The sequence below is a fragment of the Trachypithecus francoisi genome, unplaced genomic scaffold (assembly GCF_009764315.1).
Source record: "Trachypithecus francoisi isolate TF-2019V2 unplaced genomic scaffold, Tfra_2.0 Lachesis_group2, whole genome shotgun sequence".
NCBI classification, from domain to species: domain Eukaryota; kingdom Metazoa; phylum Chordata; class Mammalia; order Primates; family Cercopithecidae; genus Trachypithecus; species Trachypithecus francoisi.
The window spans coordinates 125,676,843-125,688,191 of NW_022681465.1; the positions used below are offsets into that span (position 1 = coordinate 125,676,843).

Genomic DNA, 11,349 nt, shown 5'->3' on the forward strand with positions numbered 1-11,349 from the left:
ATTGCGACTGAGAGGGGTGAAGACAAAGACTGGTAATTTATTTTCAGTTCTTGAAATTTGCTCAACACCTACCATTAACGTGAATATTTCAATTACCCCAAGCTCATTAGGCTCTTAAAAATGGGAGACCTGAGGAGAATGTAGCCTTTTAAAAAGTTTTAAGGGTCTATTTCCATTTGTACGTGGGGTTTAGATTTTGCCCGGATTTCTGTGTCTGGAATAGCTCCCCAAGAAAGTTTAAGAAGTCAGTGATAACTTCATTAGGTACATGGGAAGTTCATTGATTTAATTAATGAAATTACTACTGAGATCTAAATTTGAAAAAGAAGTTACCAAATACTTGACAGGTTATTTGAATTACTACATTCGCAAGTCCTAATAAGAATTGTAATTCTTCACAAAAGCATGAGGAGAATGATTTGGGAGTTTGGGCTTAAAATTGATAGGTACAGATGATGTATAGTAAACAAAAAAAAATAGTATCATAAATTTCAACAATACTGTCTTCCAGGACATTACTCATTCCTGGATTTTTTTCCATAACTGGATTCTCCTTTCCAGTCCATTTGCTCATTCTTTTCCATTTCCTCAGCATCCAAAGTTTCATGACCCTCAGTGCTCAGGCCGTGAACCTCATCTCTATCTACACACTTGTTCCTTTGGCATACTCATCCATTTTCATGGATTTAAGTATTCTATGCTATAAAATCTTCCACATTTATATTTCTACCCTGAACCTCTCCCCTGCATTTCAAAATCACATGCCTAACTGTCCACTTAATATATTTCTGTGAACTCTAATTGGCATTTCAAATGTACCATAGCCCAAACTCAACTTTTTGGTTTTACCTCCTTACACCTGTTCCTCCCACAGTGTTCACTATCTCAGTAGATAACTACTCTTGAGTTTCTAGTTGTTCAGGCCAAACAGTCTTGGAGTCATTCTTGTTTCCTCTTTCTCACACCTCACATTCATTCCTTAGCAAAGCTCAGTTTTTTTTTTTTTTTTTTTACTTTCAAATCTATGCCTTCTTAGCATGTCCCTGTTACCACTCTGTTCCAATCCAACATCATTTTTCATTTAGATTTTTTTTTTTTTTTTGAGATGGAGTTTTGCTCCTGTTGCCCAGGCTGGAGTGCAATGGCATGACCTTGGCTCACTGCAACTATCGCCTCCCGGGTTCAAGTGATTCTCCTGCCTCAGCCTCCTGAGTAGCTGGGACTACAGGCACCCGCCATCACGCCCAGCTAATTTTGTATTTTTAGTAGAGATAGGGTTTCTCCATGTTGGTCAGGCTGGTCTCAAACTCCCGACCTCAGGTGATCCATTCATCTCGGCCTCCCAAAGTGCTGGGATTACAGGTATGAGCCACTGAGCCCGTCCTCATTTAGATTTTTTAGCAGCCTTTTCACTGGCCTTTTGGCTTCTCCATTTCCCCTTCTGCGTCTACTCTCCTGTAGTCTACACTCAACTCAGCAGCCAGATTATCTTCTTAGTATGTAAGTTGTTTCATCCAGTTCGCTTTACCAAAGCCCTCTAATACCTTCTCCACTCAATTTAAGAAAATCTAAAATCATTATTACTACATAATACTTGCACACACTTATGGGGGCACCTGTGATATTTTGTTCCATGCATAGAGTGTGTAATGGTCAAGTCAGGGTAAAATCTTTATAGTAGTTCACAAAGCTCTATGTAATCTGGCTCTACATCAGCTCTCTGTCTTTATTTCCTGCTAATTCCTCCCCAGACCACTCTGCTGCTCCTCAATTCAGGCCATTTTCAATGCTGTCCCCTTTTCTGAAACTATTCTCCCCCAGATTGGGTGATTGTTCAGATGTCATTTCTAAATGATGCTTTTCCTTCCTATCCTATGAAAAACTGTACTTCCTATACCTTAACATTCTCTCTCCTCCCCTATTTGTTTTTTTTTTCCAGCAGTTATCACCAGTAGACATCCTAGTTTTGTTGTGTGAATGAATAAACTTAATGAATTGAAATCGTTCATTGTTGGATGAAGAGATTGAAGCTACATGACTTCATGAGACTTCAGCTTGGTGCGCCTCGGTCTATTCATATATCACCGGTACTCATAAAATAAAGGTGTTTCTGTAGAGATTAAATATAAAATAATTGGTAAACTGAATACTACCATATCAACCAGATCACAATTGCTCTCTTCCCCTTATTGCATTAAAGAGAAATGTGTATGATATTTGAAATCTAATTATTTTGGCTTTTCTATGGCAGTAATGATGTTTCACAAGAACTACCAAATTTCCAATTAGGAAAAGTTACCACATTAATCATTGCTAAGTGAGTAGTCTAATTGTGAGGTGCTTGAAGATAGCAACATTTTGATAACTTTAATATACACTCAGTTTTATCAGTATGACCAGAATGGCATTCAATGTATGAGTGACATGAGGTCCTGGGTATAAGGTTGTCTTTCTTCTTTGGGTCTACATTATTTATTATTTATTTTAAAATCCTGAGCAAAAGAGTCTTTTAACCATGAAGAGACATACTAAAAGTCATCATCCTATGCTAAACATTGGTTGTTTGTTTTTTTAAGTCAGAGGAGTTGCAATAATAACAGTTTATGTTTGTGCAGGACTTACAAATATTTTCACATTCTGAAATCTGAAGTGATGTTCGGACTCTAACTAACCTCTCTACAATTCAGTTTGCTCACCTCAGAAATGACAGAAGTAGATTTGATAGCCATATGGTTCTAGGATGGGGGATATGCTGGTCTTAACACTCCCTAATGCCAAATTTTTACAAATTTCCTTCATCCTCCTATGCAATGTTTACACCAGTTGGATGTTACATATAGATAGCCCAAACATTTGCAAATTTAGTAAAGTTGTCTTATTGTACCCTTCCTACTCCCTACTTAATAAAACTTTCTGGGTCTGAAGACTGCTGAGAAGTTACTCCCAAGACTTTGCTCTTCTTCTGGTAATTTAATCTTCTTTGCTCTTCTTCATAATTCAATTTTGTCAACCTTTTCTTCAGGGGAATTTAAAATTTACTACCATAACTACTTAATAGGCTGCTTCTTGTGATAAGGGGATAGGAAATTTACTTTTGGGGACATGTGCTGACTTCCTCATGGGTACCATTTAGTCTACTTACTGCTGACCTCAGGATTCTGTAACTTCAAATGTTAATGATTTCTGAAATGTGAAGACTTCTTAACTTCTCACTGAAGAGTTGCCTGCAAAGTATGTTACAACAGCTAAGTATGTAACACATGTTCCTTAAGTGTTTTTGTTCTAAACAACTATAACCTTCCCTTTTCAAAATGATCAACTATTCCCATTAACTATTTTGGTTTAAAATGCACTAAAATAAAGACATTTTTATAGCTACATATACAAGTATGGTTATTTAGCATAGTTACAGGTTATAAAATAATAATATGTTTATGACTGGCTATGAGCCACAGGAGTCATGTGACATATCTATTTTACTTTACACATCTGTATGTGCCAGATATTGTATTAACTGATGAGAAATGAAGAAATATATTAGGTACTGTATAAAACTAAATGTACTAGGACATAAAGAGTGATCTAATACAACTAATATATTCCATGGGAATAATACATTCTTATTATGAGTATAAAGGAGATAGAAGAATCTTAATTGAGTCTTAAGGAAAGAAAAGAAATGCAGTTGGCAGAGATGGATATTGCAGGGAAAAGCACTGTGGAATTAGTAACTGCATGGACAGAGTATAAAAATAATTTACTGTAGCTAAAATTTAGATTATTCATATTACTAGCAGTAATGCTAGTTGCTGTAGTAAACCCAAACCCGGAAAAATTTACCACCATAAAGCTTATTTATTTTTCATGTCACAGTCTAAGATGGGTCCCTGTGTGGTTTCCATCCCCTGCAGACCTTCAGAGACCAAGGTATAATCCATGTGGTTACTCCACCTGTCCCTGTTCAAGGGCCTTAGAATCTTTCATGAGATTCTCTATATCTAATTAGCTTATATTATAAGCAAAGGTATAATAGTACATGAATGATCGTGTGAGAATTGAGAAAGGTCATGTCTAGAAGTGGTTTACACCACTTTCACCTGCCTCCAATTGGCCTAAACTCAGAGTATTATTTCCCTCAACAACAAGAGGCTGGTAGATGCAGTATGCTGAGGACAAGAGGTGAAACCCGATATTGAACACAGTATTCTCTGCCACAGTGCTCTCATGGAGAGAATAGATATTTAGTAGAGAAAAACAAAAAAGCAGGTTCTAGTCAGATCATGGAAGAGATTTTGAATTTACTCTGTAGGTTAATAGGAAAAATGACCATTGCCTCAAAGAATAAATAAACTACTAAATCTATTTCTTTTGATTATACCTAATTATTCCTTTTTGTTCTACTTTAGGCAGCAAAAATTTAAAAAAGATAAGAGAATGAAGCTATTTTTAGACCATCATCAAATGTATATACACTATTATAAATTTGCATGTCTAAGGTATTCATGTCATTAGACAAGAGGCATTAAAATATAAGGTGCATTGATATAAGACCTTGGTATTTTGAATCCAAGGTGATTTATTTTCATAGGGTCTGGATGACATTGTAAATGAATACAAATGGGTGATGGAATGTGCACTGCAGAAGATTACAACTCTACTGAAAGTTGATTCAATAATCATGTCATTTTAAATGCTCTATTAATTGCAAGATTCAGTTTAAAGAGGAGAAGCTTCACTTACTTGTGAGGTGCTATTCATCTGTCGACAATTTCATACCAGTTTAGCTGCTTCTATTTGACATAAAAGAATTTCTGGATAGTAATATGCCACAGATTCTGTAACGGGATGAGCCCAATTCAGCCCTTTTACACAAAGGATAGAACCAACTCTAAGACTTCCTGAGAGGGGAAAATGAGAGGAAAAAGGAATGAGCCAAAGCAAAAGAGAAATACAAGAGATCCAATTCACTCTATTTGCTTCAGCTTTCTGTGTCGTTCTCTGATCTTCATTGTAAGAGGAGAGGCTGTCTAGTGTGCAGCCAGTTTCTTAAATGGGACAAACTTCTTAGGGTGCAAGCAAAAAACAGCCTTATTTTTTCTCCCACCACTGCGTTCAAATATGCAGCCTTGTCCCCTGCATTAATCAGGGTTCTACAGAGAAACAGAACTGATAGAATGTGCAAATATATGCAGAGATTTATTTTAATGAATTGGCTCATGTGATTTTAGAAGCTAGCAACTCAAAAATTTGCCGGGTGGGTCGGCGAACTGGAGACCCAGAGAAGAGCAATTACGCGTCTAAAGGCCATGAGAATGGAGACCTAGGAGAAAGTCAATGTTTCGGTTCAAGTTCAAATGCCATCTACTGAAGAATTCACTCTTGCTAGGGGAAGGTCAGTCTTTATGTTGTTTTCAGGCCTTTGACTAATCGGATGAGGGCCCACCCACAGTCTGGAGGGCAATCTGTATCACTCAAAGTCCACACTTAAGGTAATTTCATCCAAAAACACCCTCACAAAAACATTTAGAATAAACTTTGATGACCTAACTTGGGACCACAACTTGGCAAAGTTGACACATAAAATTAAACATTGTATTTCCCTTTTCTTTGATTTTCAGCAATGGATAGCTTACACTCATTTTCAGTTCTAGGACATTCTCATGTGTAGACAGTAAAAAATTCAATGCAAAATTCAATTTTACATTCCTTTAACCTGGATCTGACCAGAGTCTTGAGAAAGCACAGAAAGAAAGTGAGCTTGTCATGGGGCTGTCCTTTTATTTTCCTACATTCCCACATTTCTCTAGGAATTACTACCCTTCCATCCCTTCCCCACATTCACTATAACCCCATTCACCTCTCAGGAAGTTCTGTGTTATCTGGAACTTATATTTAGAGCTAGGTGGTGGGATCCTGACACCTATCTTCCTCAGCTTTGCAATCTGAGGGTACAATTTGCAATAACAGCTTACTTATCACTTCAAATACTGTTATGTACATTACCACAGTTATACACACAACTGTACACACACACACACACACACCAGCCTCCAGAAGGACTATATAGGAGATATACCCCACATTTTCTTTGTAAAACTAAATGATGCATAAATAGTTTGCAGAAAAAAAGCACTGATTTTTTGGAAATGAATCCATCCCATTGGTACTATTTTTGTTTGGCTCAATCCCAATTAAAGCATTGTTTCATACCAGCCAGAAACTATCAAAGCAGTATGTAACTCATAAAGTTTATTTTAATGCAAAGACTCAACCATTCCATCATTTCATATTTATATCACACATTACACATTATTCTATAATGTTACATCACTTCCTCACTATATGAAGGCAATTATAAATTAAAAGTACTGACAATATTATGAATCACGCTATGGATAGTAATCCTGTGGAACAGTCAAATATTTCTGTTTAAAAATTCAAATATTTTACATACCTTCGTGATTTGCAATGTATTGCTATAACTTGTCCATTCAAAAGTAGATTAAAATATATTCAGATCAGAGAATCATGAGCAAAAGACTTCTATTACATTTCCAACTACCCTTTGGTACAATGTTCCTCCGCTTATGACGTTTACTGCCAGTAGTCCCCTCATGTGGGGAAGGTATATTTTCTCTAAGATATTCTCCCTGTGTGGACATCTGCATTATTCTTTTACTCTTAAATTTGTTCATATGGCATTTGCTAGGTTTTGTATGAATTCGAAAACAGTAATGAAAAATTGAAAGACCACTTGGATAAAACTTAATTATCAATAAAAAGTATTACAATCAGAAGGTAGATATTAAAGCAAAAAACTGGCTGGGCGCGGTGGCTCAAGCCTGTAATCCCAGCACTTTGGGAGGCCGAGCCGGGCGGATCACGAGGTCAGGAGATCGAGACCATCCTGGCTAACACGGTGAAACCCCGTCTCTACTAAAAAAAAAATACAAAAAACTAGCCGGGCGAGGTGGCGGGCGCCTGTAGTCCCAGTTACTCGGGAGGCTGAGTCAGGAGAATGGTGTAAACCAGGGAGGCGGAGCTTGCAGTGAGCTGAGATCCGGCCACTGCACTCCAGCCTGGGCCACAGAGCGAGACTCCGTCTCAAAAAAAAAATAAAATAAAATAAATAAAAAATAAAGCAAAAAGCTACAAAAGGCAAAATGAAATGATTCTTACTCAACATCTTAGATCTTACCCACAAAGATGAGCACTTTTTTTTTTTTTTTTTTGAGACAGAGTCTGCCTCTGTCGCCCAGGCTGGAGTGCAGTGGCGCGATCTCGGCTCACTGCAAGCACCGGTTCATGCCATTCTCCTGCCTCAGGCTCCTGAGTAGCTGGGACTACAGGCGCCCACCACCACGCCCGGCTAATTTTTTGTATTTTTAGTAGAGATGGGGTTTCACCATGTTAGCCAGGATGGTCTCGATCTCCTGACCTCATGATCCGCCTACCTCGGCCTCCCAAAGTGCTGGGATTACAGGCGTGAGCCACCGCGCCTGGCCAAAGATGAGCACTTCTAAAGGAAAACACATGCGTTTGTTCAGAATATTGATTCTGAAGCTGATCTTCCTGGATTTGAATCTTAGCTGTTTTGCTTATCACCGATACATTTTCTAGAACACATTACTTACCATCTCAGAACCCCAGTTTCCTCATCTATAAACTGCTGATCAGCACATGAGCCATCAGAGAGAATTGTAATGAGGATTAGATTATTATGTGGAAGGCACTTACAACAATGTCTAAAATCTACTGAATGCCTATGAAATAAGTCATTATTATATATTCTTATAGTAAAATAACTTTATGTCTTTCTAGAAAAATTATTATGCATAGTGAAGTGTAATTTGCCTTTTAAAGGCCACACAAAATTTAGAGAGATGTTAACCTACTAAATACATTGTTCTGTATTGTCTGTGTTTTCATTTAGTAATGTAGTTTGGAAAGCCTTTCCCATCAGTACATGAAAATCTACCTTAATCTTTTGCATAGATGCAAGCATTTTGTTGTATAGAATTATGAACCCTATTGTGTCAGACAACCTCTCACTGATATAGATTTAACTTGCTTTCAATTTTTAATATTATGAACAGTGCTTCAGTCAACATAATTGTACAAATAACTGTGTACATTAGGAAATGTTTCTGAGGTAAATTAATAGCTGTGCAATAGCAGAATCAAAGAATATTTTCACAAATTTCTGTAGATTTTAAAATAAGTTGTACAAAATTATCCTATGTAATTATATTTTTAAATAGTATATGAAAATATATTGTTCACATAAATGTTAAAATTCTATCAAAGGACAAGACAAATAAACAGAAAACACACTTTACTTTTTGATAGAAAGGTTTATAATTGCACAGATTTAATATTTCCCTACAAAAATTTTTATATTCAATGAATATTCTAATTAAAATACCTCCCCAAATTTGTAGGAACTAACAATATGATATTAGGATGCGTTTTAACTATTATTTTAAACTGACACATAATTGCACATATCTATGTGGTATTATATTTCAGTACATCTATACAATGTATAATAATCAAATCAGGGTAACTAGCATATTTATCACCTCATTTTTTATTTTTCTATGTTGGGAATATTCAAAATTCTCTCTTCTACCTACTTGAAAATATACAATAAATTATTGCTAACTATAGTAACCTCCAGTGTTATAGAAAACTAGGACTTATTCCTAATATGTAACTGCAAGTTTGTAGGAATGCACTTCAAGTAAAACAAAAAACTAGAAATTCGAGTTATTCAAAAATATTTTTACAAAATAAAAGAAAAAATAGAAAGAAAGAAATGTAAATGACAAGCAAGAAATATAAACCTGCCAGGAGGAAAAAATAAAAAGAAAAAAACAGAAGGGTACCGATTTCACAGTATAGAAATAAAGATACTGGAACTAAATATATATATGAGTACCTAGCAAACAATAAGCATATCATTTAAATTGATAGAATGGTTAGATTTTTAGAAACTGCTATTGTTTTAAATGCTAAACATTTGGAATATAATGACTCTGGATTCCTAGGTTCTTAATGCATGAAAATAATCTTAGGCATACCAATTTTAAACATGAAAATAAGAAATTATAAACACCACAAGAAAAATATGTCCAGATTTACTTATAAGACTGAAACAGGGAAGGCTATAAAAGGCAGATCTATTTTGCTATACGAAAACCTGTATAGAATTAAAAACAGAAGTAATGACCTTAAAAAACCAGTAGGTGTAAATGCAAAAGGGAGGCAATAAGCTACTATTTTATTTGAGATTAGAAGAGATTATTGCTTAATCTAAAAATGTGCAATTCTAATTCTGAAATCCTAATCAAGTGGAAGAAATATATTTATGCATGGTGAGCAGCCTAAGGACACTGTGACAGTCTATGCTTCTTGGTCATGTCTTGTTAAAGCAAACATTTATAATTGGTATAATATTGTGAGTAGCTACATTCTAAGGCCCACTCTTCTAGGAACTAAAAAACATACAACATTCTTACTCAATCCTTTAAACTTAGAAATTACCAACCTAACTACCTAACACATTCCATGTCTGATTGTGACCATTTTCAAAGTCTGCACTATATTTGCTTCATAGATATGTGATCTAGACAAATATCATTTGCATTTTATGAGAAAATATAGCTTCATTACTGTAGAACAGCACTATTGTTATGGCTACCAATCTCAAAGAGCATTGGAAAGAAAATGATGACCCTAAGGACCGTCTGTAGATCTAAACACATAAAATGCCTAACCCTTTGACTGAGAGTTTAGGTCTAAATGTTTTATTTGCTTAAGCATATGTATAATTATAAATATCAAACCAGAACAAGCTATTCTTTCTTTGGATCCTATCTGAAGAAAATTTACTAAAGTAAACACAACATATTTTAGAAGAAAAAAATCAACATGCCTCTTCTAAAATGAGAAAGGTGAGATCAGAAATAAGTGTTCTTTAGATTAAATCTTTAAGCTTTAGCTTTTTAAAAATTATTTTATACCTACTTTATGAAGACCCTGTAGGAGTCTAAAGCCTGAATCAGCTTTTATGAAATAGTATGTATCAAACTGAGATGCTCTCAGTGGGCAGATCATTTGAAGCTGGTGCTGCCAGAGGAGACACTGGTAGTTTTATAAGCGTTTGCATTTTAGAAAACTGTCTTTTCCCACCTGACCACAAATAAATTGTGAAGTCTTCAAAAGTTACGTCTGACAGAGGAAAAGAAAAAGCTGTTGTGTATTTTTGAGGTATTTCTTTTGTATGTAGGCAGAGGAGGGGGAGGACTGAGTGTATATGGAGGAAAAAACGTAACTCTCTCTCTCTCTCTCTATATATATAAAGAATCCTACTTCTCAACCCAAGTATATAAACAAGTCTAAAGAAGGGGGGATACTCTATGGTGGACAAATGAAAAGAATTTGCACTTGGGGTTAATTTTGCAAAGTATATTGGTTTATATGGTTTACGTATGGCCAGTACTCATATTTAGGTGAATTTTTAAGGGAAGAAAATGAAAGAAAATCTACAGGCAAAGGTGACCAAAAGTCTATGGTCTGTTCTGTGCCACTTCAGGTGCTCCCAAGGTAGTGAGTGGAAGCCATCAATAGCAATCATATCTCGATTTAGTGAATGCTTATCAAGTGCCAGCATGACTCTCATGTGCCTTGAATGTGTTGAATCCTCACCAAAATCCTGTGTAGCTGACATTTCTAATAATGCCAACTTACTGTTAAGAAACGAGAGGTACAGAGAAGTTGAGGAACTAGCCAAGGTCACAGTGAGTAACTGGCAGAACCTGAATTCAAAACCAGCTAGGATCTTCCCAAACCTGAGCACGCCTGAAGACCCTCTGTACTGTGCCTGCAACCCCCTAGGGATTTATCTGTTCTTACGCCTGGATGTTTGTTCCTTTAAAACTATTTTAATTAGTTTTAAGTAGGGTTAGGTTAATTCATGTAGATAGACCCCAAAATTATCTAGTGATTTTTTTAACACTTAATGAGATTTCTTTATTATTAGTTTTATTTTTTATTTTATGTTATTTATTTATTTTTGAGACAGGGTCTCGCTCTGTTGCCCAGGCTGGAGTGCAATGGCGCAATCTCGGCTCACTGCAACCTTTACCTCCCGGGTTCAAGCAATCTTTTGCTTCAGCCTCCCGAGTAGCTGGGATTACAGGTGCACGCCGCCATGCCCGGCTAATTTTTTGTACTTTAGTACAGACAGGGTTTCACTATGTTGGCCAGACTGGTCTCAAATTCCTGAGCTCAGGCAATCCACCTGCCTATGCCTCTTAAGGTTCTGGGATTACAGGTGTGAGCCAC

The 11,349-nt window shown here is 36.1% G+C and overlaps 1 long non-coding RNA gene across 1 annotated transcript; it reads right to left on the minus strand.

The window, feature by feature from the left end:
* Positions 1 to 1,955: 1,955 nt before the first annotated feature.
* Positions 1,956 to 5,944, minus strand: LOC117064550. Its single transcript, XR_004429525.1, has 4 exons — positions 5,858 to 5,944; positions 4,741 to 4,898; positions 3,150 to 3,224; positions 1,956 to 2,110 (listed from the first exon to the last, which is right to left on the minus strand). It is a non-coding gene; the product is annotated as an uncharacterized LOC117064550 (long non-coding RNA).
* Positions 5,945 to 11,349: the final 5,405 nt, after the last annotated feature.